Source organism: Macaca fascicularis, chromosome 2, assembly GCF_037993035.2.
Source record: "Macaca fascicularis isolate 582-1 chromosome 2, T2T-MFA8v1.1".
NCBI classification, from domain to species: domain Eukaryota; kingdom Metazoa; phylum Chordata; class Mammalia; order Primates; family Cercopithecidae; genus Macaca; species Macaca fascicularis.
The window spans coordinates 203,017,896-203,034,672 of record NC_088376.1 but is presented as its reverse complement, the minus strand read 5'-3'; the positions used below and the strand labels follow the sequence as shown (position 1 = coordinate 203,034,672).

Below are 16,777 nucleotides of genomic sequence, written 5' to 3'. Positions count from 1 at the left end.
GGCATGGTGCGCTCCTAGGTCATTGTTATCCCTCCTTGTTGCTCCTGTTGTCTTCTTCAGTTACATCTGCTTCTCTGCATTTCTTCATTTTACAGTGTGTGGGATGCAGTTATCTCTGAACAGGAATAAGCAACTGTATACCTGTTATGCTGTGCTTGATGCTCTGCATTGATGTACACTGGGCCCAGGTTTCCCTGGTGGACTGCTTGGGGCATTCTGATCATCTGGCTCTGAAGACTTGTTCACAGAGGTGTACTTGCCAGACAGGGAAGCCAGAGATCTGGGGTCAAAGCCAGAGATCTGGGGTCCTTTGTTGAGGCCACTCTCACCCTGCTTATCTTCCCTGACATACCTAACAGATGAAGCTCAGGTGAGTGATGCATGTCTCTTTCTTATTGCTCTTTTAGGACAATTATTTAGATGGAAGTAAATGAAAATAATGTTATTAGGGGATAAGATTGAAATCAATCCCATTTGTAAAAAAGGAAGTAGATTATTTGTGAACTGTAATACTTTATTTTTAGTGAGAAATCACCTTAAAACTTGGAACCTGGATACAGGATAATTACTTCATTCTGCAAATGTTCAAATGTTTAGTAACAAACTATATGCCAGGACTGTGCTAGGTACTAGGGATACATGATTGAATATATAGTATAAGATTCCTTGGAGTTTCATATAAATGGCTAATGCAGCATATAGACAGTGTGGTAAAAAGATATTTCTGAGATGCACAGAGGATAGGTAATAAAGGGTCTTTGAATAATGGATAAATGTGCTTGGACGTTTCACTCAGGGCTGTTGAAGTTTTTGAAAGTCAGTGGTCTCAGAGTTTTGGCATTTTCAGGCCCTGCTAAGTACTTTATTTCTAGCTGATTATTGGCCACCATTACTGATTATCAATTGGCTCTGTCTGATCCAGTAACTCCACCACTGGGTATCTACACAAAGGAAAAGAAATCAATGTATCAGAAAGATGCCTGTACTTGTATGTTTGTTGCAACACTATTCACAGTAGCACAGATATAAATCAACCTAAATGTCCATCAACAGATGATTGTAGAAAGAAAATGTAGAAAATATACACTATGAAATACTATTCAGGCATAAAAAGGAATAAAATCATAACTTTTGGAGACATATGGATGGAACTGGAGGCCATTATTTTAAGTGAAACAAGCCAGACACAGAGTAAACATTATATTTTATCACTCGTAAGTGGGTGCTAAAAGATGTGTAGGTATTGATGTAGAGAGTGGAATGATAATGGAGACTCAGCAGGGTGAGGAGATGGAAGGGGTGAACAGTGAGAAATTACTTCATGGGTACAACGTGCGTTATTTTGGTGATGGATACCCTAAAAGCCCTGACTTCGCCACTGTGCAATCCATGCTTACAGCAAAATTGCACTTGTCACCCATAAATTTATACACGAAAAGTCTTAGACCTCTCTCTTCTCTCATAAGCCTCAGAGCTCAGTGATCCCCTTGGATCTCCTCCGCCTGCTGAGTTTTGACTTTCCTACCTAAGGTGATTTTGGGCATAGATAGGGAGTGTTTCAGGAAGACGCTCTCAGGCACGCTGCTTCTGAAGAAACAGTAGAGGCTCTTGTGGTGGCCTTTATCTATTCACTGCTTTAAGCAAGGAATAAAGCATCTGTGGCTAAAATGTAAAAAACTGTGCTTCCAACCCACCCTTCAGACCTGACAGAAGAGATTTTACAATTTTAAGGGAGCAGCTTTTTCCTGAACCAAAAGGGCAGAGTAGTACAAAGGCCAGTGTCATGTAAGCACCTTTCCCCATCTGTAACATAACTCTCAGATACTATTCTCACAGCTGGAATCGGTACAATGTTTTGACTGAGGTACTGGAAAAGCCTATGAGCTCATTATCATTTGACCATATGAATAATGTAAAATTTAGGCAGAATTTTATTTGAAAGAATTATTTATACAAGTTTTAGTTAGCTGATTTATATTGCGGTTATTTCAAACAATAAAAATCAGATTGTTATGTTGTTAGCTAGAAATATTTACAATAACACGTGGTCTTGATTATCTCACATGATGAATTGAAGATGAAAGAAAAAAGTTTATCTTAGGGAACTCTATGACAGTTTCTGTTTAACTTTGCCTAATAGTGACTTCAAACTGTTGTGCATATAGAGGGAACTCCTGACTGAAGAGACTTTTTTTGACTATTATGCTGCATTTATTATTGTAACTTTTTAAGATCTGGGGGAACATACCTTTAGTCTCAGTTGGCCCAGTAAATGTTTTGGAGTCAGCTTCTGTGTCATGTGCTGAGTACTGAAGCAACAGTGGAGACAAGGCTGCTGCCCTCGCAGAGTCTGGGGGAGAAAATCTGATGGAGTATGGCAGGGAACACGCTGGGAGCATCCCAGGATGCCAAAAGCGCACACAGATGGAACACCTGAGTTAGAACGGGGGAGGGTCAGACAAGGAGAGGTGTCAGGAAAAACAAGGAAAGATCTGCAGGAATAGAAACACTCTTGAGAAATCCATGGGGAATGAAAAGAGAATGGCTGAGCAGCAGCAGACTGTCAAGAAGGAAACCAAGAAGTAGCAGCCAAAGAGGTTGATGGAGAACGAGGAGAAAGATGGTGACACTGAAGCCAAGGAAAGGAAAGTGTTTCAACATTTCTGGAAAACATATCACATGCTCTGTCTTAACCTTGCTGTTTTACCAGTCATATAGCCACATTCCTGGTTCTGAGATGTCCAGCACTAAAGATGTTTCTTTTAGTTTGCTTAACCCAGCATTTGCCAGAATAATCTGGGCTCGGTGTGAGTGTGTGCGTGTGTGCACGCACGCCTGTGTGTTCCACTAATATATCACTGGGGCTAGTGTTCTATACAACATAATTATAAAACACTAGTTTTTAAAACACTGGTTTTATCCATCCTATGTTCAGCTGCAGCAATACTTACAAAGGTCAACTTTGATCACGTGTCTTAGTTAATAAAGAAAACAAAACAAACTAATGAATAAAACCCACCCTGCAGTGGCTCTTCATTACCTGTACAATGGAGCCCACCTGGCTTGGCCTCAGTGCCCTGTGCTGACCTGGCCTTGCTGCCATCTGCCTGCTCCTTTGCCTCCCCTTTCCTCCTGGAGAAGGTAGGGATGATCTGAGCTTTGGCCAGCATGGAACATGTGTCCTTCTCCTAAAGCAGACCACGTTTTCCTGAGTCCACTTTAATCTCTTTTAAAGGTATAGATCAAACAATTTGTATTTTCTGGCCTCTCCTTTTCTCCCCTTCCAATCTCCATAGAGAGATCTGACCTTTCCTTAAAGTTTTTGGTCAGGTCCCACTCCGTTTGCAGTTTTCCTGGTACGTACTTTACTGGTACATGAATTTTGCTATACCAGCCCAGGTTTTTCATTTATGTCTCATTTTATAACATCTTTTTTCTCTTAGAGCTTACTTCACTTATTTATTCAATCTTTCCACAATATAATTGTATGTCATATAATTTTATATTTATTTTCATTTCAAATTAAAATAATAATTTTATCATTATTTTCATTGGTATTTATATATCTTTTCTGTAAAAATGGAGACTTTCTAAATAGATCTTTATTAATGTTGAAAGGACAAAGCTTTCAAAGCTTTAAGTCTTTGTCTCAGCCAAAGGGAGTTCCCCGCATGAATGAAGGAATGAAACACTTGCATTGTTGCATTAGATATTATTACAGAGAAAGAGAAACATGTAATGGAAAATTGCTAACTTTGCCTCAGGGAGATCAGGATGATTCACTGAGAAAGTTTGAATTGGTTTACAAAGCATGGTTCTGAGTTTTCTAGGAGAAGGAGAAAAGTTAGGGTAGGGCATAAGAAGTAATGCCCACATCAAAAAGTTAGAGAGATCTCATATTAACAACCTAACATCACAACTGAAAGAATTAGAAAAGCAAGAAGAAATCAACCACAAAGCTTGCAGAAGACAAGAAATAACTAAAATCAGAGGTGAATGGAAAGAAATTGAGACATAAAAAACTGTTCAAATGATCACTTAATCAAGGTTTTTTGAAAAAATTAATAAGATAGATAGGCACTAGCTAGACTAATAAAGAAGAAAAGAGAGAAGATTCAAATAAATGCAATTATAAATGATGAAGGGAATGTTACCACTGACCCCACAGAAATAAAAATAACAATCAACAACTATTACGAACACCTCTACACACACAAACTAGAAACCCTCGAAGAGATGAATACATTCCTGGACACATACGCCCTCTCAAGACTGAAGCAGGAAGAAATTCAGTCCCTGAGCAGACCAATAATGATCTCCAAAAATTGAATCAGTAAAAAACAGCCTACCAACCAAGAAAAAAAAAAATCCCAGGACCTCATAGATTAACAGTCAAATTTTAACAGATGTACAAAGACCTAGTACCATTCCTACTAAAACTATTTCAAGAAATAGTGGAGGAGGGACTTCTTCCCAACTTGTTCTACGAGGCCAGCATCATCCTGATACCAAAGCCTGGCTGTGACACAACAAAAAAAGAAAGCTTCAGGCCAGTATCCTTGATGAACATCCATTCCATAACCCACAACAAAATCCCTGCAAACCGAATCCAGCAGCACATCAAAAGGGTAATTGACCACAGTGAAGTAGGCTTCTTCCCTGAATGGAAGGTTGGTCCATCATGGGCAAATCAATAAAATGTGATTCATAACATAAATAAAACGAAAGATAAGAACCACACAATTGTCTCAATAGATGCAGAAAAGGCTTTCAGTAAAAATTGAACAATGCTTCATGTTAAAAACTCTTAATAAATGAGGTATTGAAGGAACATACCTCAAATAAAGGCCACCTATGACAAACTCACAGCCAACACTATACCAAATGGGAAAAATCTGGAAGCATTCTCCTTGAAACCAGCACAAGACAAGGATGCCCTCTCTCACCACTCTTATTCAACATAGTATTAGAAGTCCTTGCTGGAGCAATCAGACAAGAGAAATAAATAAAGGGTATTTAAATAGAAAGAGAAGTCTAACTACCTCTGTTTGCAGACCACATAATTCTCTATTTAAACCCTATAGTTGTGACCCAAAAAGCTCCTTAAGTTGATAACAACTTCCACATGGTTTCAGTACACAAAATTTGCTAGCATTCCTATTCACCAGAAGAGCCAAACTGGGACAAATCAGAGAGGCAATTTTATTCACAATTTCCACAAAAAGAATAAAATACCTAGGAATACAGCTAACCAGGGAGGTAAAAGATCTCTACAATGAAAATTACAAAACACTACTCAAAGAAGTCAGAGAAGACACAAACAAATGAAAAATTATTCCATGTTAATGGAGAGAAGGAACTAATATCATTTAAATGGCCATGCTGCCCAAAGCTATTCCTAGTAAACTACCAATGACATGCTTCACAGAATTAGAAAAAGCTATTTAACAATTTATATAGAACCAAGAAAGAACCTAAGTAGCCAAAGCAATCCTAAGCAAAAAGAACAAAGCTTGAGGCATCACATTACCCGACTTCAAACCATACTATAGCACTACAGTAGCCCAAACAGCATGGTACTGGTACAAAAACAGACACACACACCAATGGAACAGTGTAGAGAGCCCAGAAATAAGACAACACACCTACAACCATGTAATGTTTGACAAAGCTGGCAAAAACAAGCAATGGGGAAAAGTCTCCCTATTCCATAAATGGTTCTGGGATAACTGGCAAGCCATATGCAGAAGATTGAAGCTGGACTTCTTCCTTACACCATATACAAAAACCAACTCAAGATGGATTAAAAACTTAAACATAAAACCCAAAACTATAAAAACCCTGGAAGACAACCTAGGCAATACCACCCTGGACATAAAAGCAGGGAAAGATTTCATGATAAAGGCATCAGAAACAATTATAACAAGTGCAAATATTGACAAGTGGCATCTAATTAAACTTAAAAGTTCTGCTCAGCAAAAGAAATTATCGATAGAGTGAAGAGACAACCTGCAGACTGAGAAAACATGTTTACAAACTATGTATCTGACAAAGGTCTAATATTCAACACAAGGAACTTAAATAAATTTACAAGAGAAAAATAAACAACCCTCCTAAAAAGTGGCCAAAGAATTGTCTACTCACGTTCTTAGTCTACTTTTTGATGGGATTGTTTGTTTTTTTCTTGGTAATTTGTTTGAGCTCGTTGTAGAATCTGGATATTAGTCCTTTGTCAGATATACAGGTTGTGAAGATTTTTCTCCCATTCTGTGAATTGTCTGTTTACTCTGCTGTTCCTTTTGTCATGAAAAAGCTCTTTAGTTTAATTAAATTCCACCTATTTATCTTTGTTTTTCTTGCATTTGCTTTTGGAATCTTGGTCATGAAATCCTTGCCTAAGCCAATGTCTAAAGGTTTTTTTTCGATGTCATCTTCCAGAATTTTTATAGTTTCAGGTCTTAGATTTAAGTCCTTGATCCATCTCGTGTTGATTTTTGTATAGGGTAAGAGATGAAGATCCAGTTTCATTCTCCTACATGTGTCTTGCCAATTATCCCAGCACCATTTGTTGAGTAGGGTGTTCTTTCCCTACTTTGTTTTTGTTTGCTCTGTCAAAGATCAGATGGCTGTAAACATTTGGGTTAATTTTGCATTCTCTATTATGTTCCACTTGTCTATGTACTTATTTTTATACCAGAACTATACTGTTTTGGTGACTATGGTCTGTTTGAAATGAGGTAATGTGATGCCTTCTGATTTGTTCTTTTTTCTTAGTATTGCTTTGGCCATGCGGGCTCTTTTATGGTTCCATATGAATTTTAAAACTGTTTTTTGTAGTTCTGTGAAGAATGATGGTGGTATTTTGATGGCAATTGCATTGAATGTGTAGATTGCTTTTGGCAGTATGGTCATACACAATTCTTAGAAGGTATACAAATGGCCAACAGACATATGAAAAAATGCTCAACATCCCTAATAATCAGGGAAATGTAAATTACAACCATGATGCGATACCACCTTACTCCCACAAGAATGGTCATAATAAAAAAATGTAAACATAATAGATGTTGGTGTGAATGTGGTGAAAAGGGAACACTTCTACACTGCCAGTGGAAATGTAAAGTAGTACAACCACTATGGAAAACAGTGTGGAGATTCCTTAAAGAACTAAAAGTAGAAGTGCCATTTGATCCTGCAATCCCACTACTGGCTATGTACCCAGAGGAAAAAAAGAAGTTATTATTCAAAAAAGATACTTTTACACATGTATTTATAGCAGCACAATTTGCAATTGCAAAAATGTAGAACCAATCCAAATGCCCATCAACCAATGAGTGGATAAAGAAACTGTGGTATATATGTAGGATGGAGTACTACTCAGCCATAAAAAGAAATGAATTAATGGCAATTGCAGCAACCTGGATGGGACTGAAGACTATTAATTTAAGTGAAGTAACTCAGGAATGGAAAACCAAACATCATATATTCTCACTTATAAGAGGGGGCTAAGCTATAAGGATGCAAAGGCATAAGAATAACAATGGACTTTGGACACTCACGGGGAAAGGGGTAAAGGGGGTGATGGATAAAAGGCTACAAATTGGATTCAGTGTATACTGATGAAGTGATGGATGTACCAAAATTTTACAAATCACCAATAAAGAACTTACTAATGTAACCAAATACCACCTGTTGCCCCAAAACCTATGGAAATAAAAAAAAATTTAAAAAGTGGGCAAAAGACATGAACACTTTTCAAAAGAATACATACATTTGACCAACAACCATAGAATACAAAGCTCAATATCACTGATCATTAGAGAAATGCAAATCAAAGGCAAAGTGAGACACCATCTCACACCAGTCAGAATGGCTACTATTAAAAAGTCAAAAAATAACAGATGCTGGCAAGGTTGTGCAGAAAGACAACATATACAATGTTGGAGTGTACACTGGCCCTACCATTGTGGAAAGCAGTATGGTAATTCCTCGAAAGAGCTAAAAGCAGAACCATCACTTGACCCATCAATCTCATTACTGGGTATATACCCAGAGGTATATAAATTGTTCTACATAAAGACACAAGCATGTAAATATTTATTGCAGCACTATTCACAATAGTAAAGACATGGAATCAACCTAAATGCCCATCAATGACAGGTTGAATAAAGATAATGTGGGACATTGTAGAGGAAAAATTAAATATAAATTTGAACTCAATTGAACATGGACACAGACAACGGTCACTAAGACCCGGAACAAGTTGTGTGAGCCCCTTGAGGCATTCATTCAGCGCTGCTTCGGAGAACTAGTTATTGAAAAACAACAGACAATTACAAAAACAATTGTACCACCATGCTGGGCTAATTTTTGTATTTTTAGTAGAGAGGGGGTTTTACCATGTTGGTCAGGTTGGTCTCAAACTCTTGGATTCAAGGGACCTGCCTGCCTCGGCCTTCCAAGGTGCTGGGACTACAGGTGTAAGCAACTGCGTCCAGCCTAAAGTGTAGTATAAATCTAGTGTTTTGTTATTGGTTTTCTATCTAGACAATCTGTTCAGTGCTGAGAATGGGGTGTTGAATTCTCCAGCTATTGTATTAGCATCTATGTCTCCCTTTAGATCTAATAATATTTGGTTTATATTATATATCTTGGTGCTCTACTGTTGGGTACATATATATTTAGAACTGTTACGTCCTCTTGCTGAATTGATCCCTTTTTCATTACATAACAGCCTTCGTCTTTTTAAAATTACTTTTGACTTAAAGTTTGTTTTATCTGATACGAGTACAGCTACCCTGTTTGCTTTTAGTTTCTGTTTGCATGTAATATCTTTTCCCACCTTTCCAGTCTATGTGTGTCTTTACAGATGAAGTGAATTTCTTGTAGGCAACCTAGAGTTGGGCCATGTTTTTTAATCCATTCAGCCAGTCTATATATTTAAAGGGGGGAAAATTAATCAGTTTACATTCAAGACTATTATTGCTAGGTGAGGACTTCTGTCATATTGTTAACTATTTTCTGTTTTTTTAATATATCCTTTGTTTCTTTCTTCCCCTCTTATTGTTCATCCTTATAATTTGGTGGTCTTTCTGTAGTGATAAAGTTTGATTCTTTTCTCTTTCTCCCTTTGTGTGTGCTCTACCAGTGAGTTTTATACTGTTTTGTGTTTTCTTGATAGTAATTATCATTTCACTTCCAGAGGTGGGACTCCCTTGGGCATTTCTTATAAAGCTGGTCTAGTGGTGATGAATTCTGTCAGTTTTTGTTTGTCTGAGACATGTCAGGACTTTAGATTCAGGGCCTGATTCTAGTTCCCTGCCCTGTGGCAACAAATAGAAACAGATCCCTGGTACCCTGCTTAGGTACTAAGCCAGCTAGTTGTGAGCAGATGAGAAAATCAAATCCTTCTATTTTGCCAGGGATTCAGTCCCAGGATTGTAAATATTACATTTTGCTTTTCATTTCACAGAACTGTGAGATTAGAAGGTGAGCTGGGCAGCCTGCCCAGCAAGACATTATGATGTATACAACACAGTGAACTATGAAGGAGGTGTCTTTAAAGGCATTTACAGCACATACCTGATTTTGTTTATTTCCATTTTGCTCTTTATTTGTAGTAGTAGATAAGGAATTAAGAAAGAAAAAAGAAGTGCTTTGACTAGCTCTTTTGCCTTTGAAAGTAGCATTAGTAAAATCTCCTCTTCTTTTTTATTCTTATAAACTTTACCCAATTCACTCTTCCCCTCAGCCCATCTGTGTTCACTTGATGTTCTTGCTGCTCTCAGTTTTTAAAAGCTTATTCTAAAATTACATGAGAGCAACCCGATTTTGATAAAATTAGAATTCTGGTAGGGATGGCTTACCATGAGGCTGTTGAGAGAGAGGCCCAGGAAGACTTTTGTACTTTTTATTTCAACCTCTCTCAGTTAAACTTACAATTTGGTAGATGATATAATTACCTCCCTTGGGCAGGTCTGTATCTCTGCCTTGGAGAAATAAAATAACAAAGTCCAAAGTAGTCTCCTCATTCAAAGGTGTTGCAAATGAAGGCTGTTTTGATCTTCATGTATTAGCATTTGGGTTTTAATCTTTCTGGGACTCCTGATAGAAAATTCCTTTAAATTTATTGTATAATTCTAAAATATTGGACATATTTGCCTCAAGCATCTGTCAATATCCTTATTATTTTAACTCCACTCCACACTGCCCTCATTAGTCATCAGGTCCTACTGATTTTTAACTCCTAAGTATTTCTCAAATCTGTCTCCTCAGTATGTATTGTTGGTTATATAACTCCATCTCCATTGTCACTGTGCTACTTTAGACCATCTTTTCTTGTCTAGATCAGTGCCTGGCTTATATTATGAGCTTTGTAAAGTTGGATCAATGAATGAATGATTCATAATCTGGACAACTGCACTCTAACACTTAACTGAATAAAATATCTTAGATCTATCTTCCATGTAAAAGCAACTATCTAAAATGAAAATCTTACTTTGATAATCTCCAGCTTAATAAACCTCTTAGATGGCTCCCAGACATCCCCAAAACCACCCCTCATTGCACTGATCAAAAAAATAAAATTTTAAAATTTTAAAACTAAAAAAATTAAACATTTCATTGGTCAAAAAGCAAAAACAAAAATGATCTCTGAGCTTGCCTCGCTCATACCCCAGCCTGCTGTGCACCCCTCTCTCACCCCCAGCCTACAGGGACCACCCAACAACCTCTTCTTTGCTACATAACCCTTACCCTCCGTCTTCAAGACTCATACTTTCTCCTTAGAAAACTTTCCCCCCACTTCCTGGAAACAGTAGATTCTTTCTTGCTTATGGTTTTTGTAATGACATCAGCCATTTAGAATTCATGATGTCTCCAGGCCCCACTGTCTGCCTTTCCACAGATCTTGCTCAGATAATCCATCAGGATTTAGTCACAGATCCAAAGTAAGGAGCTACAAGGGAGCTTCAGGCTTGGTCTCTTTGGGTTGAAGCTAGAAAACTAATCTAAACTAATCACAAAAAACGAAGCCGACTAATAGTCAACCCATACATCCTAGGAATAACTATTGCTTTTTTTGCCCCCAGCCAGTCTCTCCTTCTTTACATTTCTTTTAAACACAGTATATTAACACAACACTGTGTGACAACTGGGATTCAGAAAACCTAGATATAGGTCTCCACCAGCTATGCTATGAGTCAGCCATGAAAACTCTCTGGGCCTCATTGACTGAATCTGTAAAATCTGACTTGATGAGGATTATATTCATTGAACTCTGAGGTCCTGTCCATTTCTTACACCCTGATTCAGAGACCGCACAGAACCCCTAACCCAGACGTTCTTAACTAGGCTTCCTGTATGTCTGGGAAGGTGATGAAAGAACTTCAAGGGGATCATTAGCTCTTTAAATTCTATGTAAAATCCAAGGCAGGGTGCAGTGGCTCATGCCTGTAATCCCAGCACTTTGGGAGGCCGAGACGGGTAGATTGCCTGAGCTCAGGAATTCAAGACCGGCCTGGGCAACATGGTGAAACCCCGTCTCTATTAAAATACAAAATAATCAGCTGGGTGTGGTGGCACGTGCCTGTAGTCCCAGCTACTCAGGAGGTTGAGACATGAGAATTGCTTGAACCCTGGAGGCAGAGGAGGCTGCAGTGAGCTGAGATCGTGCCACTGCACTCCAGCCTGGCAACAGAGTGAGACTCCATCTCAAAAAAGAAAAAAAACAAGAAAGAAACCACGAAGAGATGCCATCTCACACTAGTCAGAATGGCTATAGTTAAAGAGTCAAACAATAAATGCTGGTGAGGTTGTAGAGAAATGGGAACTTATACACTGTTGGTGGGAGTGTAGTTCAACCATTATGGAAAGCAGTTTGGCAATTCCTCAAAGAGCTAACAGCAGAACTACCATTCAATAGGTCTGCTTGCAATCCCATTACTGTGTATATTCCCAGAGACATAGAAATTATTCTCCCATAAAGACACATACATTCAAATGTTCATTGCAGCCCTATTCACAATAGCAGACATGGAATCAACCTAAATACGATCAGTAACAGATTAGATAAAATGTGCCACATATACATTATGGAATACTATGCAGTCATAAAATAAAGAGATTATGTCTTTTTTGGCAACATGGATGTAGCTGGAGGCTATTATCCTTAGCAAACTAACACAGGAACAGAAAACCAAATACCACATGTTCTCAGTTGTAAGTAGGAACTAAATAAGAACTTAGGAACTCAAAGAGGAAAACAACAGACATTCAGGTCCATTTGAAATTAGAGGGTGGGAGGAGGGAGGGAAGAAAAAAGATAGCTATTGGGTACTGGGCTTAATATCTGGGTGATAAAATCATCTGTACAGTGAACCCCTGCGACATATGTTTACCTTGTAACAAACCTTCACATGTAACCCCAAACCTAATATAAAAGTTTTAAAAAGTTAAACTTTAAAAACTCTTAGGAAAAAGGATATGCAAAAATCTTGTAACATTAAATTTGGTGATGGTTTCTTGATGGTTACACCAAAAGCATAGGCCACAAAATAAAAAACAGATAAACTGGACTTGATTAAAATATGAAACTTTTGTTTTTTTGATATGAAAAACACTCAGCTGTGTTTTTTGATTTTAAAAAAAAGCACCTCTACTAAAATTTGTTAAGAAAAGCATGAACGACAGAGTGAAATGACAACCAGCAAATGGGAGAAAAGATTTGCAAATCATGTATCTGACTAGGTATATAAGGTATAATATAATAGGCAGAATGTATAAAGAACTTCTAAGGCTCAACAACAGAACAAAACAACAACAGCATTTATAAAAAGGAAGAGGACTTTAATCTATATTGGGTCAATAAGTTTACAGAAAAATGCTCAGCATCACCAGTCATGAGGGACACGCACATCAAAACCACAATGAGATACCCAGTTAAATCTATTAGGGCAGCTATATAAAAACCAAAATAACAAAAAATGAAAAAGAACAAGTACTGGCTAGGATGTGGGGGAAGTGGAACCCTGGTGCATGGCTGTTGAGAATATAAAATGGTTTATCGACTATGACAAATAATTTGGCAGTTCATTAGAAAGTTCTACATAGAATTACCACGTTTCAGCAACAGGTGGAACACTTCCATATGTTTCAACTACAAGTGTACCCAAAATAATTAAATGCAAGGACTTAAGCTGCAACCTCTGCCTCTGGGGCGTAAGCGATTCTCGTCCCTCAGTTTCCCAATAGCTGGGGCTACAAGGATGGAGACCACATCTAGCTAATTTTTAAATTTTTAGTAGAGACGGGGTTTCGCCATGTTGCCCAGGCTGGTCTCAAACTCCTGAGCTTAAGTGATTTGTCTGCCTCGGCCTCCCAAAGTTTTGGATTACGGGTGGGAGCCACCATGTCTGGCCCCTGTTATTCAATCTAAGAACTGTAGGTTTTAAAATTTTATTCACTTATGCACTGATACTTTCACACCAATTTTTATAGTAGCATCATTTACAGTACAAAATGTAAAAACAAATCTAGATATCTTCTAAGAGATAAATAGATAAAGAAAATGTGGTATGGACACAAAAAGGAATATTATTTAGCCTAAAAATGAATCCAGTGCTGATGGGCATGATGGCTCATGCTTATAATCTCAGAACTTGGGAGGCAAAGATGAGAGGATTTCTTGAGACTGGGACTTTGAGCCCAGCCTGAGCAACATAGCAAAATGCTGTCTCTACAAATGTACAAAAATGTGCTGGCCTTGATGGTGAGTGCCTGTGGTTCCAGCCACAGGGGAGGTCCATCTGCTTCAGAAGGATCACTTGAGCCTGGGGAGTTTGAGGCAGCAGTGAGTCATGATTGCATTGCTGTGCACTCCAGCCTGGGTGACAAAGAGAGGCTCCATCTCAAAAAAAAAAAAAAAAAAAAAAAAAAAGCAATGCTGATACATGCTACAATATGGATGAATCTTGAAGACATTCTACTATGTAAAATAATCCAAATGCAAAAGTATAAATATTTAATGCCAAACTGTGTGTGTAGGGGAATGTCATACAAGGCTGGCCCATTCTCAGCAGGAGCACATTGTTAGGATGTTAGAATATTGGTGGCTCATTATGTTTACACACCAGGTTATGGCTGGCAAAGTAGAGAGGCAAGTGCTGCTGTGGTACTCATCTACCCCAATGATTGTTCTGAGTCCTGGGACTGTTATCTGGTGCCTTCCAAGGCTGAAGGTCTGTGTAGACATAATCCTATGCCTCATCTGGGGAGCAGAAAGTTGCATGGGGTATAAGGAGCAGCAGTGATGGCCAGCCATAGCTCTGAGGCTTCCAAATCTGGCTGCCAGTTACTGTCTGTGCAGAGCTCCACACAGGAGATTGGCAAAAGGATGTTAATGGGGTAACACTGTTTCATCTGGCGAGGGGCAAAAGCTTGCTGCTGCCAACAAAGGCCAGCATTGAAATGAGGTGAGTGGAAGAACAGAGGGTTCTCCAAATCAGCCCAGAGATGGCTGAGAAAGGGCCCCTGCACAGACACTGCCATAGCAACTCTAAAGGGCTCTGTCCCATATATTAACACACATATATATACGTACATGAATACACACACAGATACAGACGTAGATGTAGATATTTACTCTATTGCTTCTATTTCTCTAATACAACCTATAACTAGCAAAAGACTGCATAAGTTATCAAAAACATACTAACAAGAAAAGTCCAGAACCAGATGGCTTCACTGATGTATTGTTTTAAACATTAAAAGCTGTAACTCCAATGTTTCTCACTCTAACAATTGCAGTTAGTCAATGCAATATACCAACTCAGTAGAAGGAATTTTAGAAAACAACATGATCATTTCAATTGATAGAGAAAAATTTGACATAATCCAAAACACCTTTATGATAACAGCACTTAGTAAACTAGATAGAGACTAAAACTTCCTCAACATTAATAAAAAGTACATATAAAAAACTCAAAACTACCATTACATGCAATAGTGAAAGACTAAAAACTTCCTCCCTAAGATCAGGAACAAGACAATGATAGTTGCGTTCATCACTTCCGATCAAAATTGTAATACAAATCAGGACAGAATAATTGAGAAATACAAGAAAAGAAACACTCAAATTGGAAAAAAAAAATAAGCTTATTTCTACATATAGATTATATATAATTAAAGTCCTAAGTACTAATAGTAAAACTGTTAACAGTAATACAGCTGCAGGAGCTGTTGACAACCATTTAGTTCATGTATTTTAGCCTTTTTTTTTTTTTTTTTTTTTTTTTTTTTTTTTTTTTGAGATAGAGTTTGGCTCTTGTTGCCCAGGCTGGAGTGCAATGGCGTGATCTCGGCTCACCGCAACCTCCACTTTCCGCATTCAAGCGATTCTCCTGCCTCAGCCTCTCGAGTAGCTGGGATTACAGGCATGACCACTACACCCGGCTGATTTCATACTTTTAGTAGAGACAGGGTTTCACCATGTTGGTCAGGCTGGTCTCCAACTCCCGACCTCAGGTGATCCACCTGCCTCTGCCTCCTGAAGTGCTGGGATTACAGGCGTGAGCCACGGCGCCCGGCCCACTCTAACCAATTTTTTAGCTTGGGTTGCTTTCCCATGCACCTTATAAAAACATTTCCTTCATGCCCCTCGCGTGGGGTGGGTGCTTTCCATTTCACCAGTCACTGTTTGCTCAAATAAACTGGTTAACGTTTTAACATGGACTCCCTTTAATTTTTCACAAGACAGACTGGGGACCCCACGGGCCGCAGCTCCTCCCACGCACACACCGTTTCGGGTTTCTGCCCTGATGACCCACCTGGCGCCCCGGACGATCTGGGGAACACTCAGGGCTTTGGGCGGGTAGCAGGACTCCGCGCAGGGACTGGCCCTGACGGCACGGGCGGGACGCGGAGGCCCCCGCTGCTGGCCCAGCCACCATCCTGCAGCCACAGGGGACTGAGGGACACGCTGCGCCCGAGACTCGGAGCTGACCTTGGGGAGGCCGATCCTGCCGGTTTCACAGCCTGCTCTCCCCTCTCGGGACGCCGAACCCCGCATACTCACCATTTCCCAGCTTCCAGGAGGTCCTGGCATCTTAGCGATGCGTCCCCAAGGACAGCAGATCACAGGGCAACAGAGGCTGTGAGGAGTCGCCCGGAGCTCCCGAGGTGGAGAAGGTGGAAGAGTGGAGATGAGATAGATCCCAAGTTCCGGCGCGAGCAAGAGACAAAGTTCCGGCCAAAGGCTGGAAGCCATGCCCGCCCCTCCTCTCCAACGGCCCGCCTGATTGGAGGGTTCCCACGCTGGCGCCACTGACTGGATAACCCTAACCCCCACCAGGGGGGCGGATCACGAGGTGAGGAGATCCAGACCATCCTGGCTAACACGGTGAAACCCTATCTCTCCTGAAAAATTAAAAAAATAAAAAATAAAAAATAAAAAAAAGCCTAGTGTGGTGGCAGGCACCTGTTGTCCCAGTTACTCAGGAGGCTGAGGCAGGAGAACAGCGTGAACCCAGGAGGCAGAGGTTGCAGTGAGCCGAGATAGCGCCACTGCACTCCAGCCTGGGTGACAGGGCAAGACTCCGTCTCAAATAAATAAATAAATAAATAAAATAAAATAATAATGGCCGAGTTTGGTGGCTCTCATCTGTAATCCCAGCAATGTGGGAGGCCGAGGCGGACGGATCACCCAGTCACGTGTTAGAGACCAGCCTGGCCAATGAGGTGAAGCCCCGTCTCTACTAAAAATACAGCAAATACCCGGGCG

At 39.6% G+C, this 16,777-nt stretch overlaps 1 long non-coding RNA gene across 1 annotated transcript; it reads right to left on the bottom strand.

Annotated features, from left to right (window-relative positions):
• Nucleotides 1–496: 496 nt before the first annotated feature.
• Nucleotides 497–16,225, bottom strand: LOC135969442 (uncharacterized). Its single transcript, XR_010584702.2, has 3 exons — nt 16,073–16,225; nt 2,249–2,433; nt 497–941 (listed from the first exon to the last, which is right to left on the bottom strand). It is a non-coding gene; the product is annotated as an uncharacterized lncRNA (long non-coding RNA).
• Nucleotides 16,226–16,777: the final 552 nt, after the last annotated feature.